At 37.3% G+C, this 18441-nt stretch overlaps 1 long non-coding RNA gene across 1 annotated transcript; it reads right to left on the reverse strand.

Annotated features, from left to right (window-relative positions):
- Positions 1-1401: 1401 nt before the first annotated feature.
- LOC109203225 (uncharacterized) lies at positions 1402-2705 on the reverse strand. The gene is made up of 5 exons (XR_002063140.2): positions 2306-2705; positions 2151-2196; positions 1999-2061; positions 1850-1912; positions 1402-1755 (listed from the first exon to the last, which is right to left on the reverse strand). It is a non-coding gene; the product is annotated as an uncharacterized LOC109203225 (long non-coding RNA).
- Positions 2706-18441: the final 15736 nt, after the last annotated feature.

The raw sequence follows: 18441 nt of genomic DNA on the forward strand, positions 1-18441 counted from the left end.
GTTTAGGTGTTTCTCAAATTTGCAGACATCAGAGAATGATACTGTCTGTGTGTCGCGTAGACCTACTTGAGCATGTAACTGTTTAGCAGTAGCATATTTTTCATGCTCTGGGGCTGTTGGGTTTAATGAATGTGCTATGCAAAGGGAGAAGCACAAATTGTTGTGCGTATTGTTTGGTGTATACAGATGTTTACCCTTCTTTGAGAGAATCTCATCATAAGGGATGTTTGCCAGTTTTAAGCGAGCCCCACCACCGCTACTGTTTTGTGCAACTGTGACAATAAACTCTAATTCATCATCACCGATAGATTCGTCGTTACTTTGCATAACTTGTGCTATTTGGTCGAGAAACAGGTCAGGGTCATACTGATCGTCAGGATTTAAAACAGCTTGAACATCAGAAGCCAACGAGGGTCCACGGAGGACCACATTTAGAACACAACCCTGCTGAGATCCAGCCACTGCTCTATCTATCACATTAGCTAGGCAGCTTCTAACTCTTTCTGGCACTTGTTCTGGATCATCAAGACTTATGTCCCTAAAATCAAGGCGCTCGCGCAACTCTCGTGCGTTGAAATTAGGTATCTCTCTGATGCTAAGCTGGCTGTGACTGCCAGACCCAGACTGAACAATGGGCTCAACTACTGCAGCATGTGTTTGTGTATGGTTAACACTTGAGGAATTTCCATTGTTTGAGGGGCTGTGTGGTGATGCGTCAGCAACAGCAGCAGCAACAGATACAGTAGTATCAGCCCCCTGATAAGCATGTGCTCTGGGTACACACACCCGTTCATGGGTGAAAGAAGGCTCAGTAATAACACATTCATCGGTATCCTGAGTAACAACAGTAACATTCGGGGTTACAGGAAACTCCGTCTGTGTTTCGGCTACATCATCACCAATAGGTTCAGAATGAGTTGGACGAGGGTGCTCATTAGACACACCACTGCGGGTTGCAGCGAGACTACTAAGTGTTGCATGCAAAACTTGACAATTGCTTACTAATTGCGCAGCCGCCTGATTAAAAGCCTCAAAGTCGAACCATTTAGCCCTAGCGGAGGTACCATCATTGTGCTTGAATAATTTACAGGGTGGGTCCATGATGTGGATTTTAAAAGTCACCTATTTAGAATGGTGGTATTAATGAGACGTAATAAACCTGAGGTCTCGTTTATTGCCTGGTGGCTACTTGTTAGAACCCGTGCTATTTCTTGCAAGTTGGCCTGTGCTGCTTCTCGATCTTGGTTAACTTTAGCTAGTATTTCTTGCAAGTTCAGCTGTATTGCTTGTTGTTGCTGGTTAAGTTTAGCCTCTATTTCTCGTCGATGTTGACTAAGTTTAGCATCGATCAAAGATAATATATCATTTTTTGAGGCACAATGGCACTGTTCAAAAGTAGAGGGTTTTGCTGCATTTAAGTATGCATCATATGCCTGCGATATTTGTGAGTCTGTTATGCCTCCTTCTTCAAAACCTATGTCTGAATCGCTGTTGTTTCTGAGACATTCTGGTGTGGTGGGTATGTCATTTATGTTGAAATCTGATAGACTGTACTCGAAAACATCGTTGAAATCACTAGGCAGACACTCACTCACTGGTGTGTGCGGACCGGTGATGAAGAATTCTTCCGATTCTCCGATGTTGCCCAGAGGATGTGGTTTTTCTTGTTGTTCTGGGAGTTCAATATCACGTAAATATTCCAAAAACGTCAAGGGATCTTCAAGGGGTCCGTAGTGGTAAGGGGTTGTGTGATCGCTGTGGAGATAGACGGGTGTTAGAAATATATATGGTGTATCATTTCAAAACAGGATGTGTTTGGCTCTTTTGATTTATTTATGCCTATACTCACACTTTGTTCTGTGTTATTCCGGATGGTCCCGCTTCTTGACACGCTGTGTACTCTGTCTCGGGCCTGGTGTATTAGAACGTTTGTAAATATTTAAAACCTTTTTTTTTTCCTTTAAATTGAGTGTCATGTATAGAGACATGTATACATACCTAACGTAAGGCTTGGTCTTATTTCCTCCGCTTCTGTAGGTTTTTCTGGACAACTTATTGATCCTGTACCCGGGGGATAAGCACTGTTAATACAAAGTTTAAACAGAACACACACGCACACATATTTAAAACATGTGTAACACTATATTTACCTTGTGTTTTTTAGAGGTGTTGTTTGCCCTATATAGCTTTGTGATCCTGTAGAAAGAATGAGAAATACACATTTAAATGTTACTATGTGTGAAACAGGTAAGATTGCTTCTAAACAATGAGGCACAATCTGTTTTGTGTGAGAAGAAATACAAACCTTGTGTAAGTGCCGCTTGGGGTGTACCTGTGTACCAAGTTCCTAAAAATCAGGCTTTTGTTTAGAAGAGAAAACAGTTTGAATATTTTTTGATATACAGTTGTATAAATTTAAGAATCTGTTAATAGTCTTGTTTTACCTACCATATACGCTGTCCATGTTAAAAAGAACGCTCTTAGGGTTGTTGTCCGTGCTGATGAACGAAGTGTTATGCTCTCAATGACCGATGTAATGTAGTGAGGGAAAATACAGTGTGACTGATTATGGCCTTTTATATAGGTGGGGCTTGTTTCAGGTGCCCTCTGAGATGTAGAGATAAAGGTGTAAACAAAACAGTGATGCCATGTTTGGAGGATGGTCAGTACAAAGTGTAATGGCATGATAAAAGGTGAAAGTGTAATGGTGGGGGGCAAAAAAAAGCTGTAGGTATATTACTACTGCTGTGAAAGCTCAGATGTTAACCCAAACCACATTTTTTCCTAAAACTTTTTAGTGCATAAATCACAACAAGTATGTTTTTAAATCTTAAATGCAGTGAGTGAAAAAAAATGCATAACAATGTGCAAAAAAATTCTTAGGATCCAAATATGCAAGGATATCTGTGAGACAAAACTGCACATTTGATGGCCTGAGATGAGAATATAATGTATAAATGTTTCCAAGCTGGGAAAAATACAAACTCAATAAATATGTAAAGACTGAAAACTGTTATTTTGATTCATACATTTTGTTTTAGAGAGATTTCTCAGGCAAAAAGAAACACTTTCCCAGCTGAGACAGTGCCATTTAAAAAATGAGGTTTCTTTCAAAAATCATCTCTGCACCCTGAGTGGGAGTTTTTTCTTCTTAGGGCATAACAACTTTCAGTATTACCCAGATAAAAATATTTTTGGTTACTCATATGAGTGGTTCCCTACTGACATTTGAAATTTATAAGGTCACTCTGATATTTTACATTACCACATAGAGGTTTTCCAAATGTCTTACTTCACTCATTCACACTGTGAAAAGCTGTTTCAGTGAATTAACCATGAGGCCACCTCAGTACAACCCGTTTATTCATTTTTCACTCCACTCTAGTGCAACATAGTTTGCATCCATTTTATGAGGTAAATATCATGTCAAGACGCGCAGAGGCCAACAAAAATGCAAATACATGTGTATTTAGGTATGTTTAACAGATGTAAACATGTTGTCAAATATGCCTAAATGCCATTCTGAAAATATTATTCAGCACAAGCTCATATGAACATAATCAGAGTGCATTCATGAAAATCACGTCATCAGTATCCATTATAGTAGTGACAAGGGAAGAAACGATCCCTTCTGTCATTCCCCCAGGCCTCAGGGAATCCACTGAAGGTTAATTTATTTAAATCCCCCATCCACTCATCTCTATTCCATTAAACTCTACTAATAAATCTTTACTTTGCCATGTAATCTGTTTTCCAGTGTGAAAGGCCCAAGCCTCAGCTAAATTTTACATGTATGCTTATGGATGTGCGCTCAACAATAACACAAGTAGTTATGAGGTCACATTAAATTTAGTAGATGTCATGTGTGTAGCTATGTGCAGACGTCTGCCCTTTGAATGCTGCCAAAAAGCCTCATATAATTAATCTAAGTGGGGCTCATAGTGGGGGGCAGTAAAATCAAAAGGCTGAACCTTCTCAGAGCCCTGTGCTGCTCTAGTGTCTCAAAGGCCCTGTAAATTCTAAGCTTGTGGTCTTAAACACAATTTCCCATTTGGCCTCTCTCCTGTTTTTATCGGGTCATACCTCTCTGGTCAGGATGGCAATGATCAGTCTGAGCTACAAGGGGACCTTGGCTATATGGACAAGTGCTGTATCATTATTACAGCGTGTCATGTCAGGGTTACACAGATGCTGTTATAGTAATGACTGCTAAAAAGCTCGGCTGTTGGTTTAACAGTGGGTGAAGCCATTTGGAGTCTGCTGAAGAGAATTCTCATTGATGTCAGTGTGGTTTTTTGTGCTTAAGAGGATTTTTTAATAAGAGGGCTGGAAGAGCCACAGAGTTATGAGCAAAAAGCCGACTCTGAAGTGTAAACACTAAAAGAGAGGGTCAATATGCAGTGTGTGCTGTGGTGTTGTGATATGTTACACACAAGTAATGGTAAATTCAAATGAGACGATATCAGCCTGATAAAGTTGCATATACCCGAGAAGACAAAACTAACTGTCAGCTGTGACAATTGCTTCTTACATTATGTGTTTTCTGTCACTGGAAAAAGGCAAATGATATATCATTTGGGACGCCTTATGAAAAAAAGATGAGCATTTTGGGATCATCGTCTTACCCCACGTTTGAAGACTTGTATAACGTATGTGACACTAATGAAATGTAGCAACACGCCAAAAAGGAAAGAAAGGAGAAGGCCACGAGGTAGTAACAAACATCTTACACTGTAGGATTTGAAACAGCTGGCTTTGCAAATGTTTTATGAGGAAGAAAATACATACCATCCACAAACTCAGCATCTTTATATAAGCTGTGAAGGAATAAGGCAGAACTTCACTAAAGAGCGACAGTGAATGGGTCTAGGTTCATGCTCATAATCAGAACAGTGTTTTTACATACATCAGCATTTCTTCATCACCTACCTCTCTGCCTTTGTAGAGGCTCTGTAAGTAAGCTATGATTGGCCAAGTAATATTGGTCAATATTTCTGACTGCCTGCACAAACCAGCAACATATAAAATGGGTTTGATAAATTGCAATTTAGACCTAGAAACAGGTCCAGAAAAATCTGGTTCATCCCGAGGACAAAACAAAAATGGAAGCTAAACAACAGTGTATGTGGTGCAGTACAGTGAGGAGCACCCAGACTTCTACACAGGAAACCAAACAGCCACCAAGCACATGGCACAGTATAGAAGAGTCACCTCATCACAGGACAAGACCCAGCAGTGCACTTGCACCTAAAGGACAATGGTCACTCAAGGATTCAGGTGTTTGCCTTTCTGACTGAGAAGGCGGATGTTTGAAAGAGGAGTAAAGGCATCCACTGTACACTGTGAACAACCATCACTGAACAGAGGTGGTTGCTTATGACACCAGCCATCACCTACAATGCAGTCCGGAGATCACTTCTCAGGTGTTTCAATCCCCATCCTCATCTTGCCTCAAGTAACCTCAAGGTGAGGCAATGTCTGACAGAAATTTCACCCATCAGCCCCATCGAAGGTAATGATCCACCCCTTTTTTCACATCTTGGCTAATGTGACAATGGCATGATCAACAGTGGGTTAATGATACTCAAGTCCACCTACAAAGGGGCCAGCCCCCACTTGGATGAGATTCGAAACTTAAATAAGTCCAGCTGCCTTCTTTACAAAATTGCAAAACTGTAATAATAGTAATGATAATTATCATTATTATTAGTTGTAGTATTGGTGGTGGTAGTAATAGTAGTAGTAAATAAAATGTACTGAATTAAAGGGAAACCCCCCCAAAACTTAACAGTTTTTTAATCAAAACTGAAACAAACAAAATCAGATTGCACCCATAACACGATAAATCCTCACTCTTAATTAATTAATTTATTTATTTATTTGTACAAAGTTTTAAATTTGGACCAACACTGAAAAAAGTGAAATGTCTGTGTCATTTAGTTGAATTGAAATTTTCCTTGGTGCAGTGGAAAATTAGGATTTCTGGTTTGAAACTGCACTTATTAATTTCATTTGGCTTGCTCGATACTCTAAACTTGAGGTATCCTACTAAGCTCAAATACATCTTTGATGCACTGCAGAAACTGCCTCAGCATATTTTTGTTTGAAGAAGTTTAAAAAGGGGAGGTTTGGTGAGGTTGGGTGTGGGTTGGGAAGGGGAATCATTTTGCCTAATGTTTTCTGGTGTGTGTTTAGTTTTTTCCCTTTAGCAGCTTTGTGCAAATAGCACTAAAGACTTCAGTCCTTTATTTTGTAATTTTTTTTATTGTATTTTTTGTTCATAAAAGAGAGCCTTTGTTTAAAAAATGCACCATAATAAATGTTGGTCCTTGAGGGGAGAACGTATCTTTATTTCTAGCAAGTTGATTGTGACAAAATCTTGGTTTGTGGTGAATTTTAAGGAATAAAATTGGTTTTTGTGAAGCTTTATTAAGGAACATTTTGAATGAGAACATAAGAAACCAATTTTCAATTATGTATAAGTAGAAATTGTATTTTATTACACTGAATAAAAAAGTATAAGTTGAAAGAACTTAACAGAATTGTACATAACAAAGTTAGAGTTGAAAGTCCAAAAGTCCAAAGAACAAATGTACTTGGAACTCACTCAAAATATCAGGTTTTACCAAAGTGAAAAATCGAGTTTTACTTAAGAGAAAAATTGAGTTGTACCAAAGTGAAAAGAAGGTTTAAGGTCTTTGGAATAAATTTTCTTTTTAGTTTGTTTCAATGTACATTTATGATTCTGAAAAAGTAAATATTTGAGTTATTTTAAACAGAAATTTACAGTTCAAATCAAATCAGAATTATAGTCCAGTTAAACTAATACATTTAGCTGTTACAAATTAGAGTTATTTTTTAAAAGTTGGTTCAAAGAAAAAAAAAATCAGTGAATGTAGAAGCATGTTGCACATCCATTCTTTTAATCATCGGGGTAAAACGCTGCTTTTAATAATTCTGTGAGCATTTCTTAAATTAGTAGCATGCTCTTGTCCACCGTATACATTCAATCCTTGTTACACCACATCCAAAAACCACCCAAAATCAAATTAGAGTCATGAATCGTTTTGTTTCACTAATCATATCAGCTTTTTGTTCTTTACTAAAGAGGTATAAAGGTTAAGGAAAACGTTAGAGTCTCTACTGAGAAACTTTGACTTACAAATCTACCAATTTAGCAAATTAATTCTACTGCCAAAAAGGCAACTATAGTGCAAATTTTCCCTTCTTTTGTTGACCATAGCTGCACAACTATCTCCTAACAAGCCAAGAAGACAGAAAGACTCATTTCATATTCTTCTTCATTAATTCTGAAGCTCTATAAACCACTTCTGTTCAAGAGGACTTGACTTCAGGGCAGAGCCATAGCATATGAATCCGCTTGTCCACAATCATGTCAGAAGAGTTTAGAAAAACAAGGACTATTTTTTAAGTCAAGTGACAGTAATGGGCTTAGTTTGTAATTCTGTAATATTTAATTTAACAAGTAAATAAGAAGTCAGTGTGTGAATATACACAGCATATATCTATTCAGACAAGGGCAAACACGGCTTCTAGAACAGTAATTCCTCTCTGTTTGCATTGGACTCCATTGTTTCAGTCTCTCATTCATTGTAATGGTGCAGAGGAAAAGAAAGAGAAGTCAAGGCCACTTTACAATGGAAGCCTTGCAGTGTCTTGCTGAGAAAAGAATACATTTGTTGGGGGGAAAAAGCTTGCAATTTAGAATATATCATCACTTAGATATAGTATTTTCTGTGGGTGAAACAGTGGTGAAGTGATCGACACCGTCGCCTTGCAGCAAGAAGGTTATAGGTTTTTAAAAAAAATGAAGGTATGGATTTTCTGAGTGGAGAACACAGTGTCTCATTTTTATTTTTAAATCCAATGGTTTTAACTTATATTCTTATATAAGCTTTTAAAGATGTAGCACAATTCATAAGAGTCTCAAATTTACCACAAAAGAAAACGTCACCTAAAGATATGAAATACCCACTTTGAAATGTAGCTTCAGAGATTGAATAAAGCTATGCTAGCACAAAACAGAGTTACCACATCTCTCATATTACCAACCTTACATGTAACACTGCCTCAGAGTTTTTGCTTTTTTTCCTCATTGCTGCGTCCACTATTTTCTCTTGCATCAGTTTCTGTCACATCAGCCAGATAAGTCTGCCATTTTCAACATCTAAAAGGGGAATGGTATCATTTTCTCTTATTTTGAACATTTTGCATCACTTTTCTGGGAAAATGAATCTCTGTTTGAGCCTCTTCACATTGTACAAGAGACTTCTTGATTAATGTGCACCTGACCAGGTCCTACAAGGAAACTAGACTTTAGAGGAGTTTTGCTTAATTCAATTAGCTTATTTACATTTTGTGAAGTTTCCTTTTTTGTTTGTTTGTTTGTTTATTTAATGTAGCCCTTTTTCTCTTCTAACAAATTGATGCTTTGTCATAAATTAATGCATTAACAATATATGGGAGTGGGCAGTGTTGCGAACTTAGCAGCTTTGTTGCTATATTTAGCAAGTTTTCAGACCCCTTGGCAACTTTTTTTCTAAAAAGCGACTAGCGACAAATTTGCTGACTTCAGCTGGTGTTATTGGAGACTTATGTCGACTTTTTGACGTGAAAGCATGTATCGCTCGTACTCTAAACAAGCAGCGGGTGTGGGCACCTCACCCGTGCCAAAGCGCTCACAGGCAGCGAATAATCCTTATGCAGCAGTCACCCCGAGCTACTGTCACAGCAGGAGATGTTCACACCTTCAAACTGCAAACGAATCGCGCATGAGCGAAGCCGCTGCTCCCGCACTGACTGTAACGCAGTCAGTTCTTCTTTTACTGTTATGTTGTTTTGTGGACCACAAGGTTTAAAACTACTAATAAACACACACACACACACACACACACACACACAAAGTAACTCCACCAGAGTGCCTATTCGGGTTACTTTTGCCGGTCCAAGCCCAGATAAAGGAGCAGGGTTGGAATTGTGACATTAAAAAACAATAATTGCTAAAAGAAATTTAATTTGTTGTTCTAAATAAATTCTGAATGCATTTAGGACGTTTTTTACTCACTTTATGTCTCTTCCACTATGTTATTTCTCTCTCCAACAACGTAGGTTTCAATTACATTAGCATGACCAATTATGCAAATTAGGCGATGATGTCATTTAGTGACTTCAAGCGACTTTTAGGACAGCCAATAGCGATTTTCCTTACTGAGGAGTTGGCAACACTGATTTCGGTCCCAAGCCCAGATAAAGGAGGAGGGTTGGAATTGTGACATTAAAAAAACAAAAACAAAAAAAACAATAATTGCTAAAAGAAATTCAATTTGTAGTTCTAAATGTATTCTAAATGCATTTAGGGTGTTTTTTACTTTATGTCTCTTCCACAATATTATTTCTCTCCCCTGCAGCGTGGGTTACAAATACGTTAGCATGACCAATTATACAAATTAGGTGATGATGTCATTTAGAGACTTCTAGCGACTTTTAGGACAGCCAATAACGATTTTCCTTACTGAGGAGTTGGCAACACTGGAAGTGGGCACTGGTTTGTGGAAGCCACCATGTTGCCCACCATCTTGATTACAGAGGTCAACATGGACATTCCTGTTCCACTTTTTGTCTCACTGGCCACATACATAAAACACATACCTCATGAATCACTTTTAATTTAAAGATTACAAATATGACTTTCAGATTATACCATTTAACTTTTGTACATGTATATTTTTGTCACCTCTGTCTCATTATGTCTTTATCCTCCTCTATCACTGCTCTCTCCTCCCTCATTTCCACCTCACCTTTTTCCTCCACACTTCAAGCTTCATATCCTGAACTGAAATCAGTTCTCTAGCACACAAAAACGTAAATAAGAAGGGTTATTTATTCCTGATATTGTTGCAATTACTTACTGACAATGAGCCAGCTAAACAATAACAACAGCTGGTTATAAGCTAGAATTATGCTAGCTAATGTTAAGATTAAGTGACCTAAAATTACACTTTGATTAAGTTTGATTACATTCTGACATCATATAAGATTTTATTTGTGAAGTGTGCGAGTCCAATGATTTTTGAGCCATTTCAAAAAAAGGTTCGCTAACACCAATTAGCAATTAGCAATTGCTAACAGAAACCAAAACAGCAGAGCTTACCAACAGGAAGGTTTTTTATATTGGTAACAAATTCTTGTAGAGAACGTAATAGTCTTTGGAATTGTCAGTGTTCTTGTCCATTATCTGCTTATCGGTTCCACTTACAATCAGCTGATTTCAGTTGATGTGCCAGAAAAAGAAAATAGTGGTGCAATTGACAGCGTACATATGGATATTACTTTTATTTTTTCACCAATGTGCTCAAAGCACTTTGGTGAAGTGCAAACTGCATGCAGGATAGAAACAAGAAAGAAACCACTGTATTATGCTGCTCAGTTATCTTTAGCTTTTTGAAAGCACCAGCACAGAGAGCATGCTAATCCTAAGCTAGCCAAGAACTGAGAGTAATGTTAAAGCTGAGTGAATGCTGACCCCAGCCCAGCAGCCAGACTCTGAACTTCAACAGGTAACAAATGGATGAGCATTCAGGCTGCAGCTTCCATTTCTACCAGTTCCTGTTTCTAAAGTAGAATCTCTGGGGCGATTGCTATAAAGTCTCCTTGTGCTGGTTTTCATCCTTGCTTTGTGTTGTTAGCTTTTCATTCTTACCTAAACACTAAGAGAAAGATTACATGTGTTTTCTGATTAGGACAGGGAAGTGTGATGTGGGAGTATAGCCTACAGGTTTATATTGCTAAATGGTAAATATGAAAAAATATTTTTCAGGTCACTTTATGGAGAAATGAGAAAGTAATGCAATAAGCAGTGCAACAAATTGCATTCTCCTGTCAGTAATTAAGTAATGTACTGCATTACTTTTTGATGACACAGCATGCACTTGCATGAATGCTTAGTGATGGTGGTGAGTCTGTAACAGAGCCAGTGATGACCCCATGAGAACTGACAAGAGAATCCTGAGTAAATAGTTATGGACACCCAGGAAATTGACAGCTGAGGCAAACAATGAGACTCAGAGCCTACACTTACCACAGATGATTGGCAGCAAAAGTTGTTTGCCCTACAACGGCCACCATAGGTAGGAATATGTACTTGAATTGAGAGGGCTAAGAAAGAGAATTCAACTGACTGCTGCAGTCTACCAACATTTAATGGCGAGATTTCACACACTGTAACCTTTAAAAAGTTTCACCTGTGCTCGGGTTCCTGAGCTGTGTTTCATTTCCTTGATTGCCCTCAAGGTTTTCGCTTGTTCTTTGTCAGAATGTCTGTTCACTAACCCTCACATTTGCATTTGTTAACAATTTCAGATTCTTTTGTTTGCTTTATGCTCTGGACTTTAAATATTTTGTTGTACCTCAACTCTCCACCGAATAAAAGGTTGGGGTTTTTTTTAGTTTACTTTTTAGTTGGCCGTGAGTTCTGTATTTGGGTCCCTCCTGCCTAACTGCGACACATGTTAAAGGAGCACTCAAGTCAACTTAGGAAATGCCATACTACAGGACATCACATGACCTTCAATTTCACTAGTGCCTACTTCACCAAAACCCGAAGGTATTCCTCTTCACATAACCACCCTGCAGCATACCACTAGCACATTCACTGTTGTGGTTCGAGTACTAATCCACATCTGATGCATTTCTCTCTCCCTCTGAGGAATTTCTCTTCAATCAAGCAGGAAGGACAACGAGCTTAACTTTTTTTTTCTCCCCCAAATGAGTGTGATGATTGCGTATGATGAAATCTGATTCAGGATGAATTATAACCCCTGAGCAATGACACAAGGGAGAGTTTTAGTGCCAAAGGCTTCTTTCAAAAGGAGAGGCTTTCTTCTTTAAAGCTTTTCCAGTTTGCAGTTAGTGAATAAGCTCAGGGAGAAGGATAGACAGATGGCTGGTTGTCATTCCCTGTGAGTCTTTGAGCTTTCAGCTCTGCAAACGTAACAGGGATGGTCTGACATTTCAAATTCAAATGTGTTATAATTTTACAAGACCACCTGTTTGGCAATCATGTCGTGATTTTTTGGGGGGGCGGGGGATATCATTAGAAAAAATAATAAATTGAAAAGCAAAAGTGGCAAAAAATCACATTTAAAACAAGAATTCACACTGAATTCCTTCCTTCTGGTGGGACATACCTACCAATAATTTAAAATTTCAAACACAATATTTTATAGGTTAATTGATTGATGGGGAAAAGGAAGATAAGCAGTTAGAGTAGGTCACATTAAGAAAAAAATAGTGTTCATTTTGATATTAAGTTAAGTTGAACCTTTGAAATTACATTAAAAAAGTTGAAATGCTAGTTTTAGATTAAAGCCAACATGTGCAGATTACAGATGTGATTTCATGCCTAACAACTACCCTTTACAAAATGCCTAGAGTGTAGATGAGTGAAACAGCTTGATCAGCATGATTGTGTCTTGTGATACAACATCGACTTAATTACACGAGGGTGTAACCATTGGTATCCTTGCATCTGTCGATTGACAGCCATTTCATTTTCCACAAATCTGGCCAACTCTTCCAGATTAGTGTGTTTTTTCCTTGTGACCAGATGCAGCTTTCTGCACCATGTCTTCAACGTCCATATCTTTATCACCACACTGGTTTTATGTGCTAAAATGAAATCATTTCTGTGTAACTAAAACCAATTGTGAAGTATCATTTCACCAACTCTACGCAAGGAATTTTGTAGATGGCTTTAAAATCCACATTTCAACTTTATTCTCAAAGTGATTAATGATATATTTTTTTCTTAATGTGGCCCTAGTACTACCTTGTAACAAAAACAAAACAAAACACAATAGCAAAAAATGAAGACAGTGAAATAGAAGAATAGAGTCCATTTCACTGAACAGAAATGTTAATATTTTATGTGACTTTTTATATTTGCCATACCTACTGCACTGTACTGTATATATCAATATTTTCTACTTAGTTTTAATAAATCACATCATTGCAGATCCACACTAATCTTCCTTCTTTGGACAGATGCTTATTTCAGCTCTTGTCATACTAACAGCTGCTCTGTGTATGTTCAGTATATTCTGTATACAGCACTGCTATCACTCACTCACTGCCATCTCTGAAGCCTTTTTCTCGTTATTGTGTTCTGCCTGAATATACCTGTTCTGATCATAGCCTGCTTGTCTTTTGGCTTGTGCCTCTGTAAGCCTTTTGGATTGTTTTTTTTTTCCATCTTGTTTCACTTGTGTCCAAACCTGCTTTTTACTGCTGTAGAAAATACTTCTAATACAGCTTGTTCTGCATCCTGAGTATGTGTGCACTATCAGACCTTGGGTAGAGTAAAATATCCAGTACCCTTTCTTGTTAAGCACAGGAAAATTTGAGTGTCACACTCGGGTATATCTTAAATGCTGATGTGTCACACATAACTGGATTTTTGCATTTCTGATGAAAGAGTTTAAATAATTCAACAAGTTCAAACTTGTCAAGTGCACTGGATCCCCAGAGCTTTCTAGTGATTAAACAATGGAAATGCTGTAAGAACAAGCATCTAAATAAAACAGACCAGCCATAAATTGGACTTTGGTTTAATGTCCATTTGGACCAGCATATGAATAGAACAGGGAACGGTTGAAGAATTTAGAAATTCAGTGGGTCCTGCCCCTTGCATGCTCTGCTGAGACAGCACTCTCATCTAAACCAAATTGAGTATTTCCAATTCTGAGAACACATCTGATGCAGAAAATATCCTGTTGTGTGCTGCATGTGAAAAAGGGCTTCTCCAGTCAGTGCTTGACATTGCTCGCCATTCATGAGTTTAAAGAAAAAAAGGTTAAACCACATCCTGACATTTCAGATGGAGTATTGGTGCAACTTTAAAAAATATAATGAAAAAGTAACATTTTTTCTCCATAACTTCAACAGTTCCTATTTATAAATTATATGTTGACATATAATTTATTTGATTTGTGTTACATTTGGACAGACAATAAAACAACGGTGACTTTGATTTACTGTGCAAAAATCTTGAGCTAACTGTCATTTCTTTATATTTTTGCTAGGAAAACAGGAAATGGGTGGATTCATTTATTGAAGCATGTCGAAACATGGAAATACAGCATATAAGGCAAAAATTTAAATTCGGTATTTGATATGACTTTTTTCTTCAACGCAGCTTGAACTCTCTTAGGCAAGCTTTCTTGTAAAGTTTTTAAGTTGTCTTCAGGAATAGTCCTCGAGACTTTTCTTCTTTAGAAGTAAGATGCCTTTTTTTCCATTCGTTGTCAAAATGATCCCACGCTGCTTCTATATTGTTGAGGTCTCCTGTTTTTTTGCGGCACTGGCTGCATGTTTGGGATCATTTTCATGCTGAAAAATGAAGATGCTTTCCAGATGGTATTACATGGTGGATCAAAATCTTACCTGATGCTACTTTTCTGCATTCATCATTCCATCAGTTTTGAGAATATACCTAACATCACTGACTGGAGCCATGACAGAGCCTCCACCATGTTACACTTGGTCATAGACCTCCTGAGCTTTTCCATACGGACAATCAAAAAATTCAACACTCTATAAGATGCATTGCCATCCTTCCACTGAGACAATTTCTGATGAAGCAGAACAGTAAATGGATCAACTGAAGAGCCAGATGCATGTCTGAGGTCATATGTCAGGTCTTTGCTGAATTTCTTTCCTCTTTCTTAAATACATGATTTTAAGATACTGTTCATCTGCTGTACCGTGCATAAATAGGTTTAGTTTTCCATTAATAGCTCTTTGGGAATAATCAAATACTATGTTATGCCTGCCAAGCTATGATTTCTTGTTTTTCTGTTTTTCATAGATTCAATTAGAGAAATGTGAGCAAATTATTTTTCTTTTGCGACCAACTGCTTGTAACAATGTGCCTAAATATACAATTTAAAATCTGTTCTTGCTCATTTGTCTGTTATGTGTAGACGCAACGCTTGTGTCCCTTGAGTTTGGTGCTCTTATTATGCTTAAATGAATTATAAGTCAGTGTTAAGTGGTTCACCAGTCTCGTCTAGTCTAAAGCAGTCAATGTCCCAAGAAATTCTTTGAAAAACCTTCAGAAAGCTTGGAGAATTATTTCTCAAGACCACTTTAAAGAATTTCAAAAACGTCCAGCTCCATGCAAGCAAAAATATGGTTGATTTGAGACATTTGTCTGTGCTGAAGCAAACTGGTGACTGTTTGTTGACACCGAGAACTGAAGGCAAAGTAATTCATTATTAGCTGAAACAAAAGGAAAAGAAGATTATTCAGATGCTTTGTTCCATATTTGCTGTGCTGCAGAGTTATTCATTTCCTGGTCAAACAAATGGCTTCCTTGCTGAAATGTTTGTCCTGACTTTTTATATAATCCACTTTTAAGATTTCACACATACCACATGGTCTCTACACCACATGGGAGCACAGGCCAGACTGTATAATGCATAAGTCAGCCACAGTCAGAGTGTTTGCTACTGTACTTTAGATGATGCTCTAAAATTCAGCACAGGCTCCCTGTGCTACTCTAGTGGACACTTCTCCCAAGTAAACAGGTGATTGATTTGACTTCTTGGCTTCTTTTGACTTCATGATTTCCCAGTCTTGTCCTCAGCTGCAGAGTGTCTAGTTTTTCCTTTCTCTGTATTTATCTCTGCGGTTGTTTTGGCCCTTCGGTGGTGGCTGAGTTCTTTTTGGTCTACTTAAGAGAATGTAAAGATGGACAGGAAAGGATTAAAATCAACCTTACAGGTGCAAATTTACTACCACCACAAAACTAATCAAATGGCATTTGAATTGATGGCCAGATCTGCAAAATGGCATGAAGATGATCGCCCTTTTTAGACGTCAAATGGCTCAGTCATAGACCATTACTGCAGGGAACAGAAACACCTTTTCACTGATTACAATTTAATGACAGAGAAAAAAGCATCCCATATATTTGGCTATCGATAAAAAGCATCTTCCAACACCGAGATTCTGCACCTTTGATATCCCAAACTTAACCTCAGGGCTCCCAACCTGTCACCAATGCAAGACCAGACCTTCATTGCATATTCAGTTGTTTATTTATTATTTATTCCAAGGACAGTTTAAAAAACGCAAATAAATCTGCGAAATCTTTTTAATAATTTACACAACAACCTCATATTTTTACAGTAACCAAGGTTTTTATACTATGAGGGGATAAAGTTTCTGAAACATTGCAGAAATCTTTTCATAATGAGGGGCAGTGAAACATGTTCACCTGTCTAAATATCTCAAAAGGCCCCTGTAACTCATCCATCCCACAGCAGCAGTAGGCTTTTTCTGTATGTGACATAAAGAAGGTTGTTCACACAGTCTACATTTCAAACCCACTGATAAAGTCGATATGACCTCCAGTCACAAATGCAAAGACTCAAAGCGGTATCACAGTCAGCTGCAACAGCCACATATGCTTACATTCTGGCCTTCATTAATAAATGTATCACCAAAGAAACATTTCCTAACCTTACAAAATACCAACAATGTCATAAAAATTGGTTCTATGAAGTAAATGAACAAATTCAAATCTGATTCTTTTTAAATCAAAGATGGCTGGTACCAGATGTTCAGATAGGGCAGAATGTATTTACTGAATGAAAATAAATGTGTTTGAAGGCAGAGATTCATAAACTATTAAACATTAAAGTCAGATTTACAAAAGCTTTCAGAAGCACAAAATGCATTTGGTTGGTATAAGTCAAGACAAACACTCCCATCTAGTAAAAGTATGAAAAAAAACATTGTTCATGAGAGGGAAAAACTTTGCATCTGTTACAAATCGCAACTAAATTATTTGGAAATAGGCTTGCACAGATCTATCACAACATCATTTTGCAAACTTTAGCTTAAATAGGTATTCCTTATTTCAATATCCTATCACCAGGATATTGCATTCATTTATATAACATGTCTTTCACAATAATAGTTCAGAGTAGCTTAATTTATAGACTGAATAAGAAAGATTGGGGACAAGCCAAAGCATTACCTGAAGCAATTACTGTAAAATCAATATTAATGTAAAAAAATTGTATATGTTATGCAGAAAAGGCAAAACAGGAGTTAATTTTAAAAAAATTAATGGACTATCCCAGCTACCACAGGGCGAGTGGGCAGCATGGTGGCACAGTAGTTAGCACTGTTATCTAACAGCAAGAAGGGCCTGAATTTGATTCCAGCACCTGGCCAGGGATTTCTCTGTGGATTTTGCATGTTCTAATTCTAAATTGCCCATAGGTGTGAATGGTTGTCTGTATGTGTTAGCGAGAGACTGGCGACCTGTCCAGGGTAGCTAGGTAATAATGTAGTTTATTGCTATATTTAATGTGTATACCATATAAATGTCACAGTCCCTGGTTTTTGTGGGCTTTGAGTTGCTTTGGAGTTCTTGATAAAAAAAAAAATTTCTGTTTATTCTCACTGTTGTTCTAGGGCATTTAAATATTATTAGGTTGAGGTTCTGATTACTGAATAGCACCTTGAGGCAACTGTTGTATTTTGACACTATATAAATAAAATTAAATAGATTTCATTATCATGCTTGAAATCTTGACTATTATTATTTCTTGGCAATTGAGTTCTAGTCATGATTTAGTTTGGCTTCTTGTGATATTGTTGGGGCTTTTTTCCCACTCAGAAGTTTGTTTTTGAGGTCATGTGTTGAGATCTAGTCTTAAGTTCTGATTCCTGTCTAGTTTTCATGGACTTGTGTATTTCAAATTAAATATTTACTCTTCTACACTGTAAAATCTAATTACTTCCCAGAACCCAAATAAATATACAAACTTGTTGCCTAAAAAAAACTAAGTAATGCTTACTTAAGATAACTAAGTTAGGGCAACTTATTCATTCTGAGTACACTGTAAAATCTAATTACTTCCCAGAACTTAAAAAAAAATTATAAAAACTTGTTGCCTCAAAAAAACGAAGTAAAGCTTACTTAACATAACTATGGTAGGACAACTTAATTGTAGTAACTGTGAACTGTTGGCCTTTATTCAGCTTCAGTTTCTATTTTAAGTTGTTTATCTCTTGTGTGTTTATTTCTCTCTATGTGTCCCTATCTCTTCCTTCCTCCACTGTTCCACTGTCTCTGTAAAACTCTCTCTGTTTAACAATTGTCTTTAGGTTATTTCCTGTTTTATTTTGAAGGTTGTTTTTCTTTCATGTCTTATCTCAGATTTATTTCCTTCTTAGTGATTGTCCTAATTACATCTGATTCTTATTCAACACTTGATATATAAATAGTTCTGCCTCACTCTTTGTCCTTTAGTTTACTTTGTGTCGATGTGCCTTGTGGCTGTTTGGATTTTGTTTAAGTTTATTGTCCTTAGTAAAATGGTCTCTGATTAATAAAAGGAGCTCTAC

The sequence above is a fragment of the Oreochromis niloticus genome, linkage group LG2, assembly GCF_001858045.2.
Source record: "Oreochromis niloticus isolate F11D_XX linkage group LG2, O_niloticus_UMD_NMBU, whole genome shotgun sequence".
NCBI lineage: Eukaryota > Metazoa > Chordata > Actinopteri > Cichliformes > Cichlidae > Oreochromis > Oreochromis niloticus.